General features: G+C 47.7%; 1 protein-coding gene across 1 annotated transcript in view; it reads right to left on the bottom strand.

The window, feature by feature from the left end:
* Positions 1-9,801, bottom strand: part of LOC115650951 (membrane cofactor protein-like) — a 41,937-nt gene that overhangs the window by 29,437 nt on the left and 2,699 nt on the right. The gene's annotated exons all lie outside the window — the stretch shown is intronic.

Here is a 9,801-nt window from a genome sequence, read left to right as displayed (position 1 = left end):
CTACCTGTAACTCTGAGCTACCGAATGGCTAACATACAACTAGTTTGAGCTATATTTACTCAGAAAAATGCTCACAATAAGTTGCAGATAGTTGAAACATTTTTACTCTGCCTCAGAATCTGTGTCCAATGTGTTCACTATTCCATGGCTACACTTGTCCCTATCACACTGGCATGCATAAGAGCATACCCGCGGCATTCACAGCTCCTTCCTGCAGACATACTCTCACAGGACAAGGGGGAGGGTGACTTTTGGAGCAGTTGACAGCACCCTCGCTTTAGTAAGAAGGTGTCCCGTGCCATCTACTACCCATCCATTGCTGACAGGGGCCACGGGAAGATACTGAACTTTTATCAGTCACATATATGGAATCGTACAATGCACTTTTTAGGTGCTGCCTGAAGGAGGCCACTGAAGGTGGCATTTCTTTATTTGTTTTGTTTTAGCAAACAATTCATAGTGCACATTATTGTACAGTGGTAAGAACCAAGTATCTCTGGATAAAGATGCCACATTACCTACATTTAACTCTTGCTAGTGTTACTGAGCACACGCTACTTAGGTCAGGCAATGGTTTCAAAGTAATGCCTGTAATTTATAAAGCCCTCAACCAGCAGAGATGTAGCTGCCTACTAGATGGTTGGAACATCTTTGATGTGAGACCATGCCTGAATGTTTCTGCTCTATGCCCTCAAAAGTGCTCATGCTGAAGGTAATGGAAGCAGGCATATAAATGACAGCAGGCAGTTAGAGAGACAAGGTGGGTGAGGTAATATCTTGAAATGGACAGACTTCTGTTGGTGAGATAGCGCTGCAGCTCTGTGACTGTATTGCTGTAAGTAAGTGGAGACAAGTCTTAAGTGAGGATGCTACCTATGCCGATGGGAGAGCTGCTTTCGTAGCTATAAGTGCTCCGCCTCCCCAAGAAGAGTTAGCTGAGTCGACAGGAGAATTCCTCCCATTGACACTGGGCTGTCTACACTGGGAGTTCTGCTGGTATAACTGGGTTGCTATGGGGTGTGTGTTTCCTATGCCCCCAATGATGTAGTTATATTGACATAAGTTTGTATTGTAAACCGCGGCAGAGACAAGCTTCCCAGCCACGCAGAACTCTTATTCAGATCTGGGAAAGGTAGGCCAAGCATCACAGCTAAATCCAAGATGAAAGAGACTGTTTTGCATAAGGAGTTAGCACCTACTCTAAGGGGCCATGGAATATAGAGTGGTCTGTCAACACAGGACAAAATGAGGGAGTCAGTGGGTTACAGCTTGTTGTAATAAGCCAACGGTTCTCAAACTTTTGTACTGGTGACCCCTTTCCCACAGCAAGCCTCTGAGTGCGACCCCCCCCCAAATTAAAAAACACTTTTTTATAATGGAGTTAAATATATAAAAGCTGGGGGCAAAGCAGTGTTTAGGGTGGAGGCTGGCTGCTCGCAACCTCTCAGGTAATAACCTCGTGACCCCCTCAGGGCCCCGACTCCCAGTTTGAGAAGCCTTGTAATAAGCCATAAATCCAGTGTCGCTGTTCAGGCTATCTTTTCTAGATAGTGTAAAAAAAAGAAAAAATAAAACCCTTTATAGGTGAACACATTTCACAAAGTGATCGTTGTTTGTCTGACCTATCGGTCCTCGTCCTCAGAAGTAACCTGCACAACACGTTGAACAGACTAGCCTAGGAGCTTAGTTCATAACTCTTTCCAGTGTGAGTCCATTCAAAAATGATAAAAAAAAATAAAAATCTCCAATATTCCTAGTGTGGAGCTTAACTACAAACTAGAAGGGGATCTCTAAGAGCATTGGGAGTAGCCTACCCATCATACTACAGAGGACATCTCGTAGTCATATTGGCCCAATGAACAGTTAATTAAAAGAAACCAGCTTCACCAAAAATGAAGAGTACCCCACACCAGCATACTGCATAGTCCACCACTTAGGACATTTGCTTTAGTAGTAGAAGAGTGGTGGTCAGATTCCTTCTAATCAAGAAGAAGAGGGCGAGAACCACAATTATCCACATCCCATGTGAGCACCCAAAACAAAAGACTATAGACTGTATTAGGGTCCTAATCAGGCAGCAAGAGGAAAGTGAGGCACATAACTGCTGTGTGAGGTGGCCTCAGAGCAGGCATAACTCCCTCTGCCACATCTACAAAGGGCCTTAGGGATGGCAACACTGATTATTGCCATAGCTAATTTCTAGATGCCAAGAAAAATCACTAGAATGACAATGGATGCCCTGAAGCTTAACTCAGACACTTACACTCCCCACTTCAATGAATGGAGCTGGCTAGGTACCTAAGCAGGGAATGCACAAAAGCCAGCACACTAGGCTAGGAGCCGCCTAAGCTAGCCAACAGGAAATGATAGCATTTCCCTGATCGTTCCCCTCATGTCAAGTGCTGCCTTTCATGGAGTGAGGTGCATTGCTCTCTGTTTGAAAGCCACAGTCAGGAAATCCTTGCCTGAAGGCAGCTGACTTAGGTGCCTAAACCATGTCTTGTGAGATTGCTGCGATCTTCTCCCCTCAGCTGTTTTGTGTGGTGCTGGGCAGGTACCTAGCAATCTTTCATTTTGCTGTTAGCTTAGTGGTTAGGGCCACGGCCTGTACCATGCCAGATGGTTTAATTCCCTGCCTATCTTAAAAGAAGAGAGACGAATATGGATCTGCTAGCATATAATGCATATGGCCCAATAACTGAATTAAGCGCTAGTCCGCTGTTGGGTGTTCTTTTCTAGTTGAAGCTGGGCTATGTTAATTAAGCCCTCTACAGTGTGGGAGTTAGAGGACACATTTGGTGTGTTGGAGACCCCCAGCTCCCATTTCTCCCTCTAGATGACATGACATGAATGGAAGCTCCCTCAGGCTTTCCCCTTGAAGTTGTTCCACTTTAATTCAATATTAATTGGGCCAAGGTGAGCCCAAGAAGCACTCAGAGGTAGAGTGGTTACGTGACTCTCGCAGGCTCTTGGAGAGGCTCCTCCCTCTACCAGCTGAGAAGGAATTTGAACTAGGAGCTCCTGTGAGCTTGCCTCTTTAAGCAGTTCCACTTGAATAGTATAATCACTATACTGCGGAGGGCTTCTCATGTGCTTTGGCCCAATTAATATTTTCTTCATGTGGAATGTTGACGGTGTGGCTTCAATTCCTCCCTTTACTTGATGAGCAGAAGGGATCTGAGATGGGAGTTTCCTCAGTCTTTCCTCTTGAAGCTGTTCCACGTGAATGAAATATTAAGGGGGACAAAGTCCAAGTGACAAGCTCTCCATGGTATAATGGTGAGGCTAAACATGTGGTGCATGAAAGACCCTGCCTGCTTCAATTCTTCCCTTTACTTGATGAGGAGAAGAGATTTGAAGTGGGCACTCCCTCAGTTTTTCCTCTTGAAGCTGTTCTACTTTAACTATAAATTGGCCTGATAACTTCCCAAGGAGCCTCTATAGTACAGTGGTTAGACTTCTTCTGAGGCCTCTTAGCTAATGCTGGTTCAGTTTCCCCATGCAGCAGATAAACAAGCAACTCCTTCTCTCTTGAAGCTGTTCAACTTTAATTAAATAATAATTGGGCCAAAGCAAAACAGACAAGTCCTCTACAATAGAGTGGGTGGGCTATTCCCCTGGACTGCTGGAGCTATGGATTCAATTCTTCCCTCTATCTGATGAGATGCAGGCTCTTGCCTTGGGAAGCTGTTCCACTTTGCTTGACCCAATTAATTAATTTTTAAGTTAAAGAACTAAGAGTCCTCTGTAGTTGAAGGGTTCATTGAGACGTGGATTTGTGGATTCAATTCCTCCTGCTATGGAATGAGGAGGTGGTGTTTGAATGGGAGCTCCTTCAGTCTTACCTCTTGAAGCTATACCAGCTTAATTGAGCCAAAAAACCTAAGCACTCTCTATATCACTGTGGCTGAGTTGATACCCTGGGAGCCTTCATAATGCAGGTTCAAATCTCCCCTTGAGGTGATCAGATTTGAATCAGAACCTTCCTGAATCTTTCCTCTTGAAGCTATTCCACTTTAAATAGTAATTGGGCCAAAACAAAAACAAGCAGCCATTTATGTTACACTTGTTAAGCTACCCCCAATGGGGAAACCTGGAGTTTCTAGTTCAATTTCTCCCTCTGCTAGATGATGATGAATCATGGTTTCAACTGGGAGCTCCTGAGGTCTTGCTTCTGGGAAGCTGTTCCACTTTAAACCAAACATTAATTGGGCCAAAACAAAGGCAAGAAACCCACTATGGTACAGTGGTAAGGTTACTACCCTGAGATCCTTAGCATCATGGGTTCAGTTCCTTTCACTGCTGAATAAGGGGAAGGGGTTTAAATGGGGAACTCTGAGTCTTGCATCTTGAAATGGTTCCATGTAAATTAAATAGTAATTGGACAAGAAGCCATCTATGCTACACACTCCCGGAGGGGAAACTTGGTGTAGCTGGTTCAATACCACTGTCTCCCCAATGAGGAGATGGGGATTAAACTACAAGCTTCTTAGGTCTTTCCTCTTGCAGCTGTTCCACATATATTAAATTGTGTTTGGGCCAAAGCAAAGACAAGCAGCTCTCTATGCTACAGCAGTTAGGCTACACCCCTGGGAAACTCAGAGTTGCTAGTTCAAGTCTGTCCTCTACCAGATGAGGACAAGGGGTTTAAATGGGAGCTTCTGCACGCTTACCTCTTGAAGCTGTTCCACTGTAATTAAATAGTAATTGGACCAGCAAGAAAATTAGGATCACTCTGTAGCCCAGTGGGTAGGCTACTTGCATAGAAAGTGGGAAATCTCAGTTCAAAATCCTCCCTTGGCCTGTTAAGAAGAAACTTGAACAAGGCTGGATCACCTCCCAGGTGAAAGGGCTGAAGGTGAGAGATCCCTGTTAAAATCCTCTCCTTTCTCAGGAGGCCCTTGTCTTTCTGGAAAAAGAGGAGGTCTAAACAATAATCCCTCACCTTTCATGTTCCCATGCATGTGTGGGGGAAAGAGGTACCTGGAAGATGGGACACCCCTGTTCATATCCCTTCACAAAGGAGGAGTTTGAACAGGGTCTCCCACAGTAGGCAAATAGTAATCTGCATTTTTGTACCCCCAAGTCATAGCTAATTAAAAGAGGAGCCTATACTGGGAGATGCCAAGCTAAACCCCTTCTTCTCCTCAGCAGGCAGGAGAAATTGAACCCCCATGTCACATGAAAAGTCTACCTACCATACTAGATAGAGCTTCTCCTTCTTGCCTGGGCCCAATTAATATTTCCTTTAAGCTCATACTGTCCTGTGACTACAGACTTATGCATTTTTCTGTACTGTTTTGACTTTGGTTAAAGCAAAACATATATATCGCCTACAAATTTGGTCAAAATTAAACTATGGCCTTGGCTACACTGCTGCTTTACAGCGCTGCAACTTTCTTGCTCAGGGGTGTGAAAAAAACACACCCCATAGCACTTCAAGATACAGCACTGTAAAGCGCCAGTGTAAACAGTGCCCCAGCGCTGGGAGCGCGGCTCCCAGCGCTGCAAGCTAAACCCCATGAGGATGTGGAGTACGTGCAGCACTGGGAGAGCTTTCTCCCAGCGCTGGTGCTGTGACCACACTCAGGGCTTGGCTACACTGGAGAGTTGCAGCGCTGGTGGTGGGTTTACAGCGCTGCAACTTACTCACTGTCCATACTTGCAAGGCACATACAGCGCTGCATCTCCCTGGCTGCAGCGCTGGCTGTACTCCTGCTCTGCCTGGGGTATAAGAACTGCAGCGCTGATGATGCAGCGCTGCTCCGAAAGCATGGCCACCAAAAGCGCTGTAATTGGCCTCCAAGGTATTCGGAGGTATCCCAGAATGCCTGTTCAGCCACTCTGCTGTTTTGTTGTGAACTCCGGGGGGGTGGGGGGGGGGAAAGAGCTTGTTTGCTCGAGCAAGGCAGGCAGGGGGATTCCTTTGGAATGTTCACAGTTTGCTTGAGGAGAGAAGTAACACTGTGAGGGGGGAGTCCATTTTGGAGCAGCTGCTTATCTGGTCTGAAGGCTATTTGCATTTAGTGAATAAGAGAGGGGTGGGGGAAGGGGTCGAAACTTTTAAAATGATTGAAGGTTGGTGCTGTGTATCTTCCAGTCCTTAGAACTTGCAAGGCAGGGAGCTGACACAGTGTCAGCTCCAAAAATCCACTCCCTCTGTCTCCCCCACACTCCCTGTCACACTCCACCCCACCCCCCTCTTTTGAAAAGCACGTTACAGCCACTTGAACGCTGGGATAGCTGCCCATAATGCACCGCTCCCAACAGAGCTGCAAATGTGGCCACACTGCAGTGCTGGTAGCTGTCAGTGTGGCCACACTGCAGTGCTTTCCCTACACAGCTGTAGGAAGACAGCTGTAACTCCCAGCACTGTACAGCTATAAGTGTAGCCATACCCTCACACTTCAAAGCAAGCTTTGAGTGTAGCCATACCCTATGGCCTTGGCTACACCGGCGCTTTACAGCACTGCAACTTTCTCACTCAGGGGTGTGAAAAAACACCCTCCAGAGCGCTGCAAGATACAGCGCTGTAAAGCTCCAGTGTAAACACTGCCGCACTGGTGCTGCCATCACACACATACTTCAAAGCGCTCCCCCGGCAGCGCTTTGAAGTTTTGAGCGTAGCCAAGCCTTATGTTTCTATGTGTTACAGCCCTTCTGGTGACTCTGTTCAGATGAGATACCCAATAACGTTTAAACATGAGGCGATGCAAAAGAACTGCAACACTTCCAGCATCTCCAACCACCCTGCGGACCACCGCCAGACACATGCCTAATGCGATAGCCATGAATTGGGTCTAGCTGCTGGGTGACCCTAACTCATTACTAAGCCCCCTCTGTAAGAATCACGTGATCTGGCAATGGCAGACAAGGCACCGGATCCCAATCCGCCGGGAACAACCCCCGGCTCCCCCCGCCGGATTCGCTCCCCTCCTGCACCTGGAGCCCCCCAGCCCCTGCTCCCCCCTCTGTCCCTGCTCCTCTCCCCGGCCAGCCCAGCGCAGGGAAAGGGAAGCCCGGGGGGCGCGGCTGAGGGCCCGGAAAGCGGGGGGGGGGGGCGCCCTTCGCCCCCGACACTCACCCAGCGCTCCCCGGGGAAGCAGCGCGAGCACCAGCAGCGCCGAGACGCGAAGCCCAGCTCGGCCGAAGCAGCACTACGTTCGATGACCCGCCCCGCCTCACACTGCGCATGTGCGGAACCCAGCCGTCGCCGCTGCCTATTGGATGACGCGTTTGTCGGGAGCAATGCGCGCGTGCCGTGGGCGGCAGCGGGAGCGCGCTCTCGCGGCCGCAGCTAAAGGGCCGGGGGCGGGATAGGCAGCGGCCGCGCGCGCTGATTAAGAGCACGACGCAGGCTGCAGCCGCCCAGCCGGGGAAGCGCTCGGGCGTGGCCGGGCCGCTCCCCCGGGGGAGCCTGCGGCGAAGCTCGCCCAGCGCGGCCCCGGTCCCCGCCCTCGGGAGGCGGCCAGCAAAGGCCTCGCTGCGCCGCCAGCTCCTGGTTTGTCCCCAGCTCCGCTCTGGTGCGAGCAAGCGGGGAGCGCAGCGTTCAGCCTCCGGCTGCGGGGAGGGAGAAGCAAAAACGCTCCCGATGGATTCGGGCCCGAGAGCTGCTTTTTGGTGCTGGCAACTGCTGCAGTTTCATACCAAGCTTTGTTTCTCAGCCTTGCTGCGTGCTAGGAAAGCGCTGCTCGCAGGCGCATCTCTCATCTAGTTTGCGTTACTGCTCAATGGCACAGGCACATCAGAATAAAGGGGGGAGTTAATTCCCACCCGCCCCTTTATCGTCACAGCGCTTGTGGGGTTTTAATCATTGGCTGTGGGTGGGTTAAGACCCCTCCCCGTGCTAGAGTGATGGCTAGAGACACGTCAGCTGTTTATCCTACCAGGAAGCTAGAGGAGAACAACGATTTTCCTAGGACAAACAAGCTTTAAGAAAGAACAAACGGGAGTTTAGTCCTAGACCAAAAACAGAGAGAGAAACATTTGCTCCAATGAGTGATGTCACTTAAAAGCTTGCTACTAAATGTTACACTTGATTTGTATGAGCACCTAGACCCCACTGGAGAGCAGACTCCCATTGAAAAGGTGAACAGATTAATGCACTTGTTGTCTATTTGTACAGAACAGGCCTGTCACATTTCGGTTTAATTGTGGAGAAAATGGCCAATGTAAGTCCCTGCACAGTTGTCTGATCTTTCAAACTACTCTGCATTTACAATGATACTTTTCACCAATGCTGACCCACACTCCAGCTTAATACTGTTACAAGATGTTGAAGAAAAATATGAAGCCGATAGTCAATAAGGCAAAAATCAATAGCCGAAGGCATAAACAGAAAAAGGCTTGTTTGTCTAGAGACTGTCATCCATTGCCCGATGAAATTTCTCTGCAGCATGTTTTAGTCAGCACCTCTTCCGAGTTGAGATCTGTTTTACTTGCCAAACACATTACACTGTGCCCTAGGTTTGTGTGAACACCACAGGAACAATAAGGTGTGAAGTGAATCTAGATGCTTGAAAAAAGTATGAGGCACTTTAGAGTCCTTGTTTCTTACATAAATAGTGCACATTCAATGGAGACCCTGCAGTAGCCTAAATTAAGCAGAGAAAGGAAAGACTGCATACTGAAGGCCAAAGCTTGAGCCCAGTGAATTCACTGGGAGTTTTGCCAATAACTCCACTGGGACCAGAATTTAGACTTAAATCTACTGTTTTTGGTTTCAACTGACAGTTTTTAGGTTCCACTTTTGAATCATAAAAAAAGATGTCACTTAGGGCTTGTCTGTATGAGGAAGTTGACTAGCATAGCTGTAGCAGAAGAACTATTCTGGTATAATTCTACAAGGAGTAGCCTTCTTTCCAAATAATTACACCTCTACCCTGATATAATGCAACCCGATATAACACAAATTTGGATATAACGCGGTAAAGCAGAGCTTAGGGGAGGCAGGGCTGCGCACTCCGGTGGATCAAAGCAAATTTGATATAACACGGTTTCACCTATAACGCGGTAAGATTTTTTGGCTCCCAGGGATAGTGTTATATTGAGGTAGAGGTGTACTTTGGAAGCAAACAGTTATTCCAGAATAAAGTCACTTTTGTTGCACAAGACAGTGTCCACATGGGGGAGTTATGCTGGCATAGTTACATAAGAATAACTATTGCATCTGAGGAAGTGGGTATTCACCCACGAAAGCTCATGCTCCAAAACGTCTGTTAGTCTATAAGGTGCCACAGGATTCTTTGCTGCTTTTATGAGAATAACTGTTCAGCTTAGTTATGCCAATCCATTTCTTTATGTAGAAAAACCCTTATAGACTACTTACCAGTATCAACCCCACTATAATTGGTACAAGTTTTCCCCATCCCACCAGCTCCACAGCTTCCATTGGCCTCCACTAGGGGCAGGTGGGACAAGTTGCTGCTTGCGGGGAGCCACCAGAGGTGAGCGCCCCCCAGATCCACCACTCTTGTGCCCCAACCCACTTCCCTGAGTCCCCTCCTGTACCCTAACTCCCTCTCTCTTAGTTAACTGGCATTTTTCATTTACTCGTACCCCCCATTCCTCCAACATGCCAGATAACACAGCTTTTTAGTATTACAGTAAAAGATACAGGCATGGCAATCATGAAGCCCTTTTGTAATTCAACAACTCTTTTCACAGGTGCAGGCAAATGCGCACACACCCAAAAGTTTTCAAGAAGATAGCTGTGGCCATTAGTCAATGAAGCAGCCTCAGGAGGAAGTTTAGGATTTTGTTGTTGTTGTTTGTTCATAGAAAATTAAGGCACACTTAGCA

This window comes from Gopherus evgoodei, chromosome 4 (assembly GCF_007399415.2).
Source record: "Gopherus evgoodei ecotype Sinaloan lineage chromosome 4, rGopEvg1_v1.p, whole genome shotgun sequence".
Lineage (NCBI taxonomy): Eukaryota > Metazoa > Chordata > Testudines > Testudinidae > Gopherus > Gopherus evgoodei.
The sequence above is the reverse complement of the archived record's forward strand: the minus strand, read 5'-3'. Positions and strand labels throughout refer to the sequence as shown.